Raw genomic sequence first — 14,356 nt, 5'->3', positions numbered from 1 at the left:
AATGAAGATAATGATCACTGCCGACTCCTCTCCGGCCTTGCTACTCCAGCTCCCTCTGGGCTCTGTCCCCCAAATATTCCTGCAACCCTCTTATGGTTAAACTGCCAAAATGAAGACTCTCTGCTCACCTTCACTCCTCTTTTCTCCCGCCTCTGGAACAAACTCCCTCACTCTCTTCAATCCCACTCCACCCTCCAGGTCTTTAAAACAGCTGTTCACCACCATCTCTTATCCTCCCCCATCCAAAACCTTGATCTTTTCTACCCCTGCTAATTTCACCCCAAATCCACTTTTTTGAAATATCAACGTCTTTCCTGGTAGTCCTTGGTGTCCATACATCTCCCACCCACCCCCCACGCCACCTCCCCCCAAGCCCTCTCCCTCCCACACCACCTCCCCCCAAGCCCTCTCCCTCCCACACATTCCTGATGTCCCTTCTCTCAAATGTTGTGTTTATGTGCTTCCCCTTCTCTCCCCATCTTGTCTACCGCTCCCCTTTTTATATACTTTGTATGTTTGTCTGTTTGATTTGTTTGTGTGATAAATGTTAGCTCTTTCACGAGCCTCGATTACGTATAAAAGAAAAAAACAAAAAAAACAATGCTGGAGCTCACGGATATTATGAACCAATATATTGAGCACACAGGGTGAACAAAACCCTTTCGAGGCAACATATTGAAAAACAAAACCCACTATTTACCAGGGATAAAGCACAAGTAACAAATAAATAAGCAAAACATTTGGCAAATTACAATCTCACATGCAGTGAACACTTCTAAGATGTTCCAATTAGTCATGTGTATGCAAGTCCATTACAGGGGTGGGCTCCCCTCCAACCTCAGGGACAATTCTGCCCCATTACAGTACTTAGGCAAGTATTATGACCATCATATGACGATCCAAAGCATCCAAAATAATATGAATACGCATTGCGTAGAATGAGAGCTTCGTCGACAATAGTCAGTCGATCGAGTACGCAGCCCTCGCAAACATCTGTAGGCCTAGGCCTAGCTAGGCTAGGTTGTTTGATCTTGGGCTTAGAATTAAAATTCAAATTAATTTTATTGAATGGATAGATTGGGATAGAATGCAGGACTTACCCACTGTCGGCAATATAGTCTAGACTTCTAGTCGACTGGACCAGGTACGTAGGTCCGACTGGCAGGTACGTACTAAAATCGGTGTATCTGGCTTAAATGAAGTCGGTGTAGCTGGCGGAAAACTGAAGCCGGTGTAGCTTCCGGAAAACTGAAGCCGGTGTAGCTGGTGGAAAAAAGAAGTCGGTGTAGCTGGCGTAAATGATGAGCGGTTTCGAATTCAAAATCCGTTCTGTACAGTACTGTATTGTAATTTATTGATTTTAATCACCAGGTGAAAATAATTGTAATCAACAGGTGAAAATAATTTAGCGGTCGCGCCAGACCAAAGCAAGATCACGTGAGCAAGATGGCGGATCATGGAAGGGACAAGATGGTGGATCATGGAAGGGACATTTCAAATGACAACATGAAATTTTGTTCCCAAGGGAATGGGGAAAAATTTGAAATTTTTTTTTGTGAAATTTGAAATGAAAGTGAACTTTTGAATGGATTTACATAAAATTTTGAATGGATTTACATATACATGCAATTGGCATCGAGGTTCGCTTACGAAGCTCTATAATCCTTCAAGTACTTGGGCTGGTATCGTGGACGGCTGGAGCGTCTTGGTGCACAGCCGCTTGGAGACATTGTTGGATGATCCACGCTGGTGTCACGGATGTCCTCAACAGATTGGAAGTGATCTAGTTGACGGGTGTTAAGCTTTGGGGTGTAACGGAGATGTGGTCCGGTGCTTGGCTGATAGGGATTGGTCAGGATTCAGAACTGTCGGCAGGTGTAGACAGCTCATTGGGGATATATGGGGGGTCTGGTGGTTTTGATGTTGGTTGGAGGCACGCGTCTTCAGTGTACAGAGAACCTCCATGTACCCGATTGCGAGGAAGTGCAGGCGTATCTTCCCAGTAGTTGGATACCTTGTTGCTCAATTGGGATCCTACAAACTTGCGTGTGTTACACCAGGGTCCATCGATGGCCGAAACAAGGTAGTGGTTTCTTGCGCATGACTTGTTACGGTCGGAGTACAGAGAGACTAAATCATCAACTTCCACCAACATGTTGGGTCTGACAGACCCCTTGGGCACCTTAGACTTCTCACTGAAGGGGTGGTTTGTAGAGCGAAGCTGGAGTTGGTTTGGGATCATTTGCAGGTGAGAGAACGGGATTTGTTGATTGGTGGATTGGTGAACTGATCCCGCTGGCACCACATCTCACGGGCTGAGTGGTCCCATGCACGAATTCGTGAATTCAAACTGGCAGTGGCCAGTGCGAGGGTTAGTGGGGTTACACGTCCTCCCATAGGGTCCTGTCATAGAAGTTCATCCTCAAGTTCACGAACTGCCTTCTCAGCGCCGGGATTCTTGTTGGGATTTTTAATGTGACCAATCTCAACGCCCAAGCGATGATGTTTAAGAAGCTCGTCACCACCCAAAAGTGTGAAGCCGGGGACCGGATTGGTGCGGATGACAGGAGATGGACCATCCAATGGCTGGAGCTCTATGCATAAACGGACCAAGTTATCATGGAGTGTGCTGTGTTGTTCATTGTCCACGATACATGATGTGGTGTAAGTGGTGGTACATTCTCACAACACAATGATTAACTGGTGATTGCGTTTGATTATATCTGCTGTGAAGGATACACCGACGGCACCGGGAGGATCTCCAGTGGACAGTTTGATGACTAGTAGGGTCAATATACGAAAAAAACTCACCTAACCCCCAAAAATTTGATACAAAAGGTTTTTCAATGTTTTCTGGTACCATTGCGCATGCTAAATAACATACTAAAAATCTAGTAACATCTGACTTCCGGAAAGGGGTCATTTTCAAGATGGCGTCCAAGATGGCCACCGGGAGCTTAAAATGGCCATATCTCAATTATTATTCAACCTAGAAAGGTGGTTTTGGTGTCTAACCCTAGGTTTTAGGGCCCAAGGAATCCAATTGAATCAATAAAATTACCATCAGTTAATTATTTATTGACAAGTCCAAGATGGCATCCCAAGGTGACATCCTGATCCACTAAAATGGCTCTGTCGAATAGTAGTCCACCTAGAGAGATATTTTCAGTGTGTATACCTAGGTTTAAGGCACCCAGGAAATCATCAAAATTACTTAAATAAGCACAAAGTAATCAGGTAATCCAGTAAGCCAGGTTTACCTGCCCATTAGGCATTTGTTGTCTTATACAGTTAGTCGCTATTCATCGTCATCCTCTGACTCCTCTGGAAGAAACTTGTTATGTGGATTGTCACATTCTTCAAGTTGGCACGGTCCACAGGCAGTAGTACATGGTAGTCCATGTCGTCTACAAGAGCAGCGGAGTGTCTTGCAGGCAGTGGAGCAGTTACAATGAATGACCTTCAAGAGACTGCCTGGAGCATTACAAGTGTACATTTCTTTTGGAAATGTCTAAAAAATATGGATTTTGTTTATGCATACATGTACCAAATAATATACTTATTCCTTTTGAGATGAAAATAAATTGTTTGTCAGATTTTTCAGTCCCCCCTCCCCAATATAAAATAGTCTGTCCCTTGCCATAACCTCTCAAGCTTTGTACAAACCTTTGTCTGTAATGATCACTGAATACTGTGGACTGGAGTCACCGGTGGCAGTGGTGTAGACACATTACACTCTTATCTCCAATCTGAAACACACACTTGGTTCATTAGCTGGTGAGTCGGAGGATGACGTTGAATAGCGACTAACTGTATAAGACAACAAATGCCTAATGGGCTGGTAAACCTGGCTTACTGGATTACCTGATTACTTTGTGCTTATTTAAGTAATTTTGATGATTTCCTGGGTGCCTTAAACCGAGGTATACACACTGAAAATATCTCTCTAGGTTGACTACTATTCGACAGAGCCATTTTAGTGGATCAGGATGTCACCTTGGGATGCCATCTTGGACTTGTCAATAAATAATTAACTGATGGTAATTTTATTGATTCAATTGGATTTCTTGGGCCCTAAAACCTAGGGTTAGACACCAAAACCACCTTTCTCGGTTGAATAATAATTGAGTTATGGCCATTTTAAGCTCCCGGCAGCCATCTTGGACGCCATCTTTAAAATGACCCCTTTCCGGAAGTCAGATGTTACTAGATTTTTAGTATGTTATTTAGCATGCCCAATGGTACCAGAATCCATTGAAAAACCTTTTGTATCAATTTTTTGGGGTTCAACCATATATTGACCCCTCTAGATGGTGTTGGGTGCGTTGTGCAATAGAGCACACTGGTGGCACTTGGAGGTCACCTGATCAACTGCTCCATGCAAGTTGAGCACGTAGAAATAGCGGAACTAAGTTGATAACGACTCGGGTGATCCAACTGAATGTGTCGTGCTGTGAGTAGGCCATTGGGTACCTGACGTGGGACAATGATGTACTCATGTGCCGGGGACAGGGGCTCGTTTCGACAAACTACTACAAGACCATCTTTGGACACGAAAGCGACCTGGAGGTATCGTTTCACATCCTTTATGTTGGTAGCTTTCTTTGATGGGCGGGTGCCCTGAACGAGGTGGGCATGAGTCCACCTTAAGTCTGGGCAGTCTGCCTGCACTGCCAACCAAGCAGCTTTGTTGGTGAAGGGCAGTTTGGCACGACCCAAAATAATGTACTGAGCTGATATATGCAGGACTACGGCTTCCTCCTCGCTTCCAATGAAGGCACAAATCTGACAGGTGGTATTCGGTACAGGTTGGAGCATTGCGGCTGGAAAAATCAGATGGAATGTTGGCGGATCCTGCAAGGTGCCGTACAGTTGCCTGATACCGGCTGACAGTGGAAAGGAACGTGGATATACGAGGGCTCGCTGGAAACTCACCACAACAAAGCTTCTCGTACGCTTGTACGCACGGCTTGCTGTCAGTGAGGATGGAAGCGTCATGCTCAGACTGGATAATAAAGGGACAGAAGTGCTTCACCGAGGCGGTGATGAAAAGAGCCTCCACCTCACAAGACAATCAGGTCGGTTGGCGTCCACGTAATTTCGCACTAAAGAAACCCTCGAGGTGAGGTCTTCCACTGCGTGTGACGTACAAGGTCGATCCAATACGATGCTGTTTTACTGAACTGTGTTACAATCCACAGCTGATCATTCGGACGAGGAAGAACAACAGTATGTGTCGAAGTAAGGGTCGCTTGGGCTCTGTGGAAGGCGGCATGCAACTCGTCAGTCCACACAACTCTGTCCAGTGTTTGGCATCCAGCCACAGCATCATCCAAGGGGGATAGCGGTGTTGAGCAGCCAGGGATAACACAAGCCTAAACCTTATATGCCCCAATAAAGGATCTCATTCCTCTGACCTTCAGCCTGGTGTTGGCTTAGCGTTTGGGGTGCGACTTGGGATCCTAGGATCATGGCTTTGAATCCCGGTCGATCGCTGAATTAACGCTAGGGGGGTTGACTCGGCCTGCCATCCTTCCGAGGTCGGCAAATTGAGTACCAGCTCACTGGTAATTCCCTGTGTGTCGCAAGAGGGACTAACAGGGTTGGCGGCAGGAAGGGCATCCGGCCATAAAACAGTGCTTCAAAAAAGGGGACCACGGTGCCCGAAAAAGGCCAACCCCCACTCTGCGGGGAAAAATGGCCTCTTAAAGTGGTTCTATTCCTCTGACCTTTTCAGGAGCCAAGCACGTGGAGAGAGTAGCCACACGATGTGGGCTGGTCTGGATGGTACCATTAGACTAGATCCATCCCAAGATGGCAGAATGGATGGAGGTTTGAAGTGGAATGTGGTTGGAGAATATGTTGTATGGTCGTTGATTGGGAATCATGAAATTATTATAATTGTTATGAAATATTATCCCATTTAGAATGGAAAAGGGAATTTAAGCGAAGCTGGTGATAATTCGCTGACCGTGCTGTAAGGGAAGGATCTTGGAATGTGAAATGTAATGTTTGGTTGTTTAAAAGTGACCTGTCTGACTCAAGTGTCCCATGTGATTTTGTTTGAATGTGGATTCGTACTCCGATTCTTCACCACCGAGTGACAGGGCGAAAACTGATATATAACGTGATAGTTCAACAGTTGTGGTTGTTGTATAAAAATAAAAAAACAAAAAAAATAAAAAAAACTTGTTGGAGAGTTGGTTGGGTGAGCTATTCTGCCTAGCGAGGGTGTTCGGCCTGGCGAGGGGATTTGGAATTTGAGGCCTATTTTTATGGCCTTGTAAACGACCTTTGTAATAACATGCATTTATTTATCCACAAAGATCTTGCATCCAAAACGATTGGAATGGTGCAAAAATCATTAGTGCATTGAACAAGCTTGTGGGGTTGCATGATGGAGCACCCGCGGCTCGGACTGTCTGTAGCTTGTTGGAATCTGGTGTGTCATAAGCTGGCTAACGGAGATGGAATCCCAGCCATGCAGGTGTTGAGTCAAGGCTCGATTACGTGCAGATCTGTGAAACGGATGTTTTCATGGCCTAGGAGCTTAATTGTTGAGAAGGTTGTGCATATAGCCTGGGTTCGAATCCCAAATCCCGACCATCAGTGAGTGTACTCTTCTTCAGATGCTGTCGTTAGTTGCTTGAGATAGATGGGAGGCAAACTATCGCAAAAAACATAAAACATATCATATCATAAAACATATCATATACATTTCGATATGGTCCGTGATACTTCCTTGCTGGACACTCAACCCTTAAAAGGCCAAATTTTATTATTACCTGCATGGACACGGCTCGACACGTGGTTCGGCGCATCCGGCGGGCTTTCATCGCTGTGCCTGCAGACACGGCTCGACAAGTAGACAGGTCAATATACCATCAGACCCTCAACAAATTCTGCAAAAACATTTTTTCAGTGTTTTATTTTTAACCTACAGAAAAAAATCTACCAAAATCTGACCACCGGAAGTCGGTTAATACTGGGTCAGTTCCAAGATGGCCGCCGCTGGTCCTGAAAATCAGGAAGGCGGCTGTAACTTCCTTATTATTAGGTGTAGAACAATCATTTTGGTATCTAACTTGGGGTTTCCAGGGTGAAGGAATTCATTGGTGCCAATAAAATTTCAATCCGACTACTCAGACCCTTAAATCAAAGATTGCGGCCAACAATCATGAATTAAGGCACTTACCAATAACTCCAATATTATTGTCGCGGATCTCGGTTTACGGCACTCCCCTTACCGAGGGGGGTTTAATCCCCTCGTCTATTAAGCTGGCCGTCCGAGTCCTAGAAGATATCGCGCTCCTTCCGGTCGGAAGCAGGGCGATACTTCTGCCCGAGCCACGGACAAGATGGAATGTTGCTGAGCGGTTTAGCAATCCGAAGCTCGAGCCGTTAGCGGCAGTCTAAACCCGATTATAGCGGTTCCTATATCGTGCCACCGATATTCAATTGGGGACAGGATGCAAGTGATCGGATGAGAGGAACCAAAGTAAAGCAAGAACAAATATAATTTATTAATTATGTACAATAACGAAGAGGAAATGAAAGAAGGGAATATACAAGAAGAAGAAGAAGAAGAAGAAGCAGTGACAGAGGGCAGCCTTAAACAGTCTTATATTATCACACGCCCAGGACAATACAAACACACTTACACGAATGGGGTGGTGGTGGTGGGAAGGAAGAGAAGGGTCCAAGCAGATGGTTCCAGGCTCCGGGTCCGCCGCGAAGAATGGCAGGCAGCTTCGCGTGTCGTTGGCGCACGACCGGACCTTACATACGCGAGGGGCGGGGATGCTGCGTGCATATAGCGTGCCGAACGCGCTCTCTCTCCCGATCAATCAAGGTCCGTATCAAACGGCAGTACGTATCAAACGATGGTTCCAAGCGATCCTCTGCGCAGTGTTCTTATCATCCGCCGTCTCTGCGCTGTTCTCTCAATCGCAACGGTCCCCTGCGCAGTTCTTCATCAATGGCCTCCCCTGGCGCATCTCTGTGAGAGGGCTTGGCACTTTTATAACCCGCTTAGAAATCAAGCCGCGCTTCATCGAGCCACGCCTATTAATTAATGAGCTCTGCTACGTGTTGATCGTGGCCTAACTAGGGTGCGATCTTTGACCTTTACACCAAAAATGGGAGTATTTACAGGGGATTATTTACAAGGGAATATTACAGATATTTACAAAGTGGAGGGTTCTAAAAACCACAACATTATTATCTCCACCACCAAAGGTGGATGCAGGTTATGTTTTCACCCCTGTCTGTTTGTTTGTGAACAAGATATCTCAAAAAGTTGTGGACGGATTCGGACGAAATCTGGCAGATATGTAGCGTATGTGACAAGGACGACATTATTAGATTTTGCTGAAGTTCCGCATTCGGCGACTAGAACTTAAGTGATTCTTCACCATTGGGGGATAGGGCCAAAAACTATACATAGCAGGATATCCCAAAAGTGGACGGATTTGGCCGAAACATGATAGACCGGTTATGTGTGTGACAAGGAAGAATCGATTCAATTTTGGTGAAGATCCGGATCTGGATCCGGCTAGTATAATTTTTTAAGGGATTCTTCACCATTGGGAGATCGGGCCAAAAACGATACACAGCAGGATATCTCAAAAAGTTGTGGACGGATGATTTTGATTAAATGTGATTCTTTATTGTTTTTCTGGTCCGCTCTGGGATATAAAACGTAAACTTCACCTGGCAGAAGTATGCTCTCCACTCAGTGCCATTGTAGTTTCACCTGTAAAGTAGTTTTTTGTTTTTTTTGTATACAAGATCGAGGCTCGTGAAAAAGCTAACATTAATCACACAAAACCGACACAAACAGGGAGAGCTGTTGATGGTGTGTCAGAGATTACAGAAGATTTACAAGAAAGGGAAGGATGAGGAGGACAAAAGGTTTGATGGTGATGGGATGAGGCACAGTGAGGGGTTGTTTGAGGGAGGGGGGATTGGCAGAGGAAAGTCGAAGGTTGGAGGAGGTGGAGGTATGAGATAGAAGTGAGATGAAGTGGGGACGAGGCAGCTTTGAGGAGGAGGGGGAGAATTGGAGAAAGATGGTGGGGGGGAGGGGGAGATTTGAAGAGGAGGGGTTTGGGGGGAATTTAGGAGGGGAGGGGTAAGGGGGGAGATTTGGAGGGAAGGGTTGATGGGGGAGAATTGAAAGGGAGGGGGGAGTAGGGAGTTTAGGAGGGGAGGTGTGAGGAGGGAGTTTAGAAAGTGAATGATTCAGGAAAAATGAACATTTATAACGAAAGTGGGTTTATTGTGATTTTCAAGTCAGAGATCCGTTTAAAAACGATAGAGGAGGGGTGGAATAAAGGTGAGTTTAGACTTTAGAGCATGTAGTGAGGAAGAATTGTAAGAGATTGATTTCTTTTTTGAAGTTGAATGAGTTGAAGAGGAAAATGAAAAAAGCCTTTTAAATAGGAAGAAAAATAGCGTGTTGTAATATAGCACCGAATAAAACATTGCAGGGGAATGTTTAAACATATTTAAATAATATTTAAACAAAACCGTGAAAAACAATCTTATATTCACAAAATACCGACGTGGAGAGGGAGCCGAGAGGGACAACCACGTGTCACGTGAACAGGGCAAACGGTGGAAGACAAGGAGATAAAGGGGGCGGGGCGAGACAGCGCACGTGGAGAGAAGCACGTGGCGAGAAGCACATGGACAGAAGCACGTGGACAGAAGCACACGAAGAGACAACAGCACACGTGGAGAGAAGTAAATAAACGTTTTTTTTGTTTTCTTTGGGGGGGAGGGGTGGATTTAAAGCGTTAGATAAAGAGTAGATGTTCGGGGAAGTTTGGGGGAAGCCTCAGGTTACAAGGCCGTGCACGCGGACAGAAAACGATTTATTAATTACAAGCTATGCAAATTTCATATCAAAACTAACAAGAAACACACAATAACGCATGGACAATAAAATAACGAGTGGATATTTGACAAACACACGAATGGAAAAATACTTAAACTTTTTATGCCTGGAAAGATCAAAAGTCGCCACCTCGCTCGAGAAACCGGAAGCGGGAATTCAACTCTACTCTTTCCTCTGCTCTTTTCTCCTCGAGTTCTCGTTCCTTTTCTGCTTTTTTTGTCCACTCGTTGCTGCCTCTTCTCTTCCAATTTCAACTCATTCAATCTTTCCTGGCTCTGCAGTTGCATCTCAATTTTCTGGAGCTCCACGTTTCCTTTTCACCCCTCAGCCCAAATTGAGCTAAGGGGTATTGTTGTCACGGGCGTCGTCCAGGCATCCGTCAACTTTTGGTTTCCGTCAATTTCAAGAACGGCTTGTCCGATTAAATCCATTTTTGCAGTGTGTGTTGGGGCTGAGTAGAGGAAGGTTGCTTTCTAAAATGGGCACGCTGCGATTTTCAATATGGCCGCCACGGCAGCCATCTTGAAATTGGTTTCCGTCAATTTCGAGCAGAACGGCTTGTCCGATTAAATCCATTTTTGCAGTGTATGTTGGGGTTGAGTAGAGGAAGGTTCATGGGCACGCTGCGATTTTCAATATGGCCGCCACGGCAGCCATCTTGAAATTGGTTTCCGTCAATTTCAAGCAGAACGGCTTGTCCGATTAAATCCATTTTTACAGTGTGTGTTGGGGTTGAGTAGAGGACGGTTCCTTTCGAAAATAGGCGTGCTGCAATTTTCAATATGGCCGCCACGGCAGCCATCTTGAAATTGGTTTCCACCATGCATGGGCTGAGGGGTACCGCCCGCTTTGCGGTGCTATTTATTCCTCTAGTAACCAATGCTACCTCTTCCCATTTTCTCTCTCCCACAAAATATTCTACCACCAATGTCTGAATCTCTGCCTTCTTCATATAAACTCGGACCTCCAAGGTGCAGTATTTGGCCAACGTCCTATGTTCCGATCTTTTTAATGCCTGTAACTGTGCCTCGTTAGGGGACGTCACAAAATCTTCCACATCAAACACCATTGTGACTATTAGTTAGCAAGTCTGTTAACCTTCACACAAAAATTGTCAAATTTGGGAATGTTAGGGAATGTCAAATTTGGGACAACAACATGCATTTTAAGGCCATGTTCCCTGCTAGAGCGGGGGTTAGCCTTGCGGTCCCCATGACAATCTTCTCCATTTTGCCCTATTTTCTGCATCTCTCCTTGTTAACCCCCTTGCCCGCATTTCTTCTTCCACCATCTTTAGCCAAGTCTTTCTCGGTCTTCCCCGTCCCCTACTTCCTTCTACATTAACTTCCATCACTCTTCTCAACCAGTCACTTTCATCCTTCCTCAATACATGACCAAACCATCTCAACCTGTTCCTCTTCACAGCATCAATCACAGGCAATATTCCCATCATCTTTCGCAATTCATCATTTGTCTTCCTCTCTCTCAACGATACTCCGCACATCCATCGAACCATTCGCATTTCCACCCTTTCCAGCCTTCGTTGCTGCTCTACGTTCATTACCCATGTCTCGCTCCCATAAATCATAACACTTCTCACACATGCAGCATACACCTTTCCCTTCAGCTTCAGCGACACTCTCCTCCTCATCAGCACGCCACTCAGTTCCCGAAACTTCTTCCATGCACATCTCACTCGAGCAACCGTTGCCGAGTCTGATCCACCTTCTCCATTCAGCATGTCTCAGAGGTAGCAAAATGTTTTCACACCTTCCAGCTTCATGCCGTCTCCAAGATCCAACTCAACATTTCGTCCATCTGCAGCTCCCTCTGTGCACACCTTACATTTGAATGTAGCTGCCACACTGGTTAATGACCCTCTCAGACCACTACATTTTTGATGAACCCACTCAGCACACATTGTACATTGAATGGAGTTCACTCCGACACCCTTCCTGCACACAGCACACGGCCACTTCCCAGTTCTTTCCACCTCACCACATGCTTTACCACTTGCCATCACCTTTGTCTTTCCGATATTCACCTTCAGACCTTTTGTCTCCATACATTCCTTCCACTTGTTCATCTTTTCCTTCAGTCCATCCATACTTTCCGCAATCAACACCAGATCATCTGCATACAACAACTCCCACGGTAAACCCTCCTTTACGGTCTGAGCCAGCACCTCCATCACAGCTACAAATAGTAGTGGACTTAGTACCGACCTCTGATGCACTCCCACCTTCACCTCAAACTCACCACTGTTCCCGTCCTTCGTCCTTACAGCTGTGCGTGCTCTTTTGTACATTGCCATCACTACTCTGATCAACCATTCCTCCACTCCTAACTTCCTCAATGCCCATGTCAATACTTTGCGTGGAACCCTATCGAATGCTTTCTCCAGATCAACAAACCCAAGAAACAACTTCTTCCTCTTATCCATGTACTTCTCCTGCAACTGCCTCACAATGAAAAGCGCATCTGTCGTTCCTCTTCCTGGCATAAATCCAAACTGCATTTCGTCGATCTTCACTTTCTTCCTTATCCTCCTCTCCAACACCCTTTCCAATACCTTCATTCCATGCTCCAATAACTTTATCGCTCGGAATTTTATGGGAATGTTAGGGAATTCAATCCCGGACGAGCCACCAAATTATGTTACGTGTCACCTCCCCAATCCCCGGTTACAGTGCCCCTCAGAGTCTCGAGAGGGAACGCGGCAGAAAGATTTGTTATTTTGAGTGTTCAAATAAACCATTGTAAAACCACACCAATGCAATTGTGTAGAACAAAACAAGTAATTGTATGAAGAACTCTCACATACACAACAATAACACTCTTAAAGAAAGTACCATGAAAACATCACTTTCATCAAATGAACAATACACATGATGGTACCATCATTCTCCCAATGCTCTCAAAGCAATAAGCTCACGAACGTGAGTGGAATGTAACATTCCCCAAAGTCCGTGCACTAATCCTCATGCTGGTTGAAGACATGCAGAACGACGAGAACAATAGGCAGGTGTCAGCGCGGTTGCGGATGAGGAATTACGAGGTGGGAGGTCGAGCAAATGGCAGCACGGTAATGATCACTCAAAACGTGAGCGCCCCCACGTCCACCAATGATGTAGCCGATATGGAAAACCAACGGCAATCCACACGATATGGAAATTCCAATGACAAAGCACGATGCACCAGGCAGACGGTCTCCTCAAGAAAAAATGGTGGATCTGCCTGTAATGGAGGCTCTTGCTTTCCCGCCATCAATAGCTCACGCTTGGTAGTATAAAACCTGAGACGCAGGTTTAATTGCAATTGCAATATAGGACGATGCCACGGGCAATCCCTTTCACTGGAAGCCTCAACTCATTCGTGACCAATATCAAAAAAGCCCGCTCGCAGCCTCGATGCGACTCACGGCTTTCTCTCGCCCGGCCGTCTCCTCTCCCTCCAATTTCCTATTCCGGTTCTTTGCCGCGTTTTCCTTTTTTCCTCACAAACATTTATTTTTACCTTTTACTGAAGTAATCTCCATTTCACACAGAAATGTTACCAACAATATTACCTGAAACTAAAAATCCTGCAAGTATATCATAACAACAAAGGCGGAAGCGACGAATCCATAACACTTGGCTTCTTACCGCCATTGGTTGGACTCACTCATCCAATCCTATTAGAAGAGTCCCAGACTCCTTTTTTTGTTAACTTCTTTGAAACTGGCCAGTTTTGGCTGCGAAGCCAATTAGTGGAATATCTAATTCCTCATCCACCCGGGATATCTTTACCCCTGGTTCAGTGACTCTAGGCTATAAAGGTTGTTCTTTCAAACCTGCTATTTGAGCTACCCTAATCGTGACCCCTGGTTCAACCCCAGCTCCTTACGTAAGTTTCCAATGCATTTGTACTGAACGATCTTTTGACCGTGAAATCCTTGCGCTGTCCTTTTTGTCCAATTATTCCACACTTTCACATCTCTTACTTCTCCTGGTCCATGTATTTTCCACATGTACCCCATACAAAATCCAACCACCGGCTCCGCAGAGCTATCTGCTTTGACCTCACTTTTTCCCATCCTTATGCCTTATTTCCCTTGCTGTATTTATCGATGCAGTCCTCAAGGAATCATTTTTCGGTTCTTCTATTGTCGATCACACACATCCTTAACACCGACATGGACCCCCAACAATAAATAATCCTTTTTCTTTTATCCTTTACTGTCACCTTTTTTTTTTGTTCGGACTCACTTTTGGGTTTTTGCTAAGAGTGGAGCAGGCCACCCAGCGACGGCAATATACCTACGAGTCGAGAAAGATCTCACCTTAGTTATTGGGCCCAGGTGGTTGCCGCCAGCTCGGTGAAAACCCCGCTCCTTCCTCCCACTGGTGAGCCCTGCTCGCTTGCGCCAATCTGTGGCAGTCTGTCCACCTTAATCAAAATATGACAGCCATCACG

Source organism: Myxine glutinosa, chromosome 5 (genome assembly GCF_964187855.1).
Source record: "Myxine glutinosa chromosome 5, kmMyxGlut1.1, whole genome shotgun sequence".
NCBI lineage: Eukaryota > Metazoa > Chordata > Myxini > Myxiniformes > Myxinidae > Myxine > Myxine glutinosa.
The sequence above is the reverse complement of the archived record's forward strand: the minus strand, read 5'-3'. Positions refer to the sequence as shown.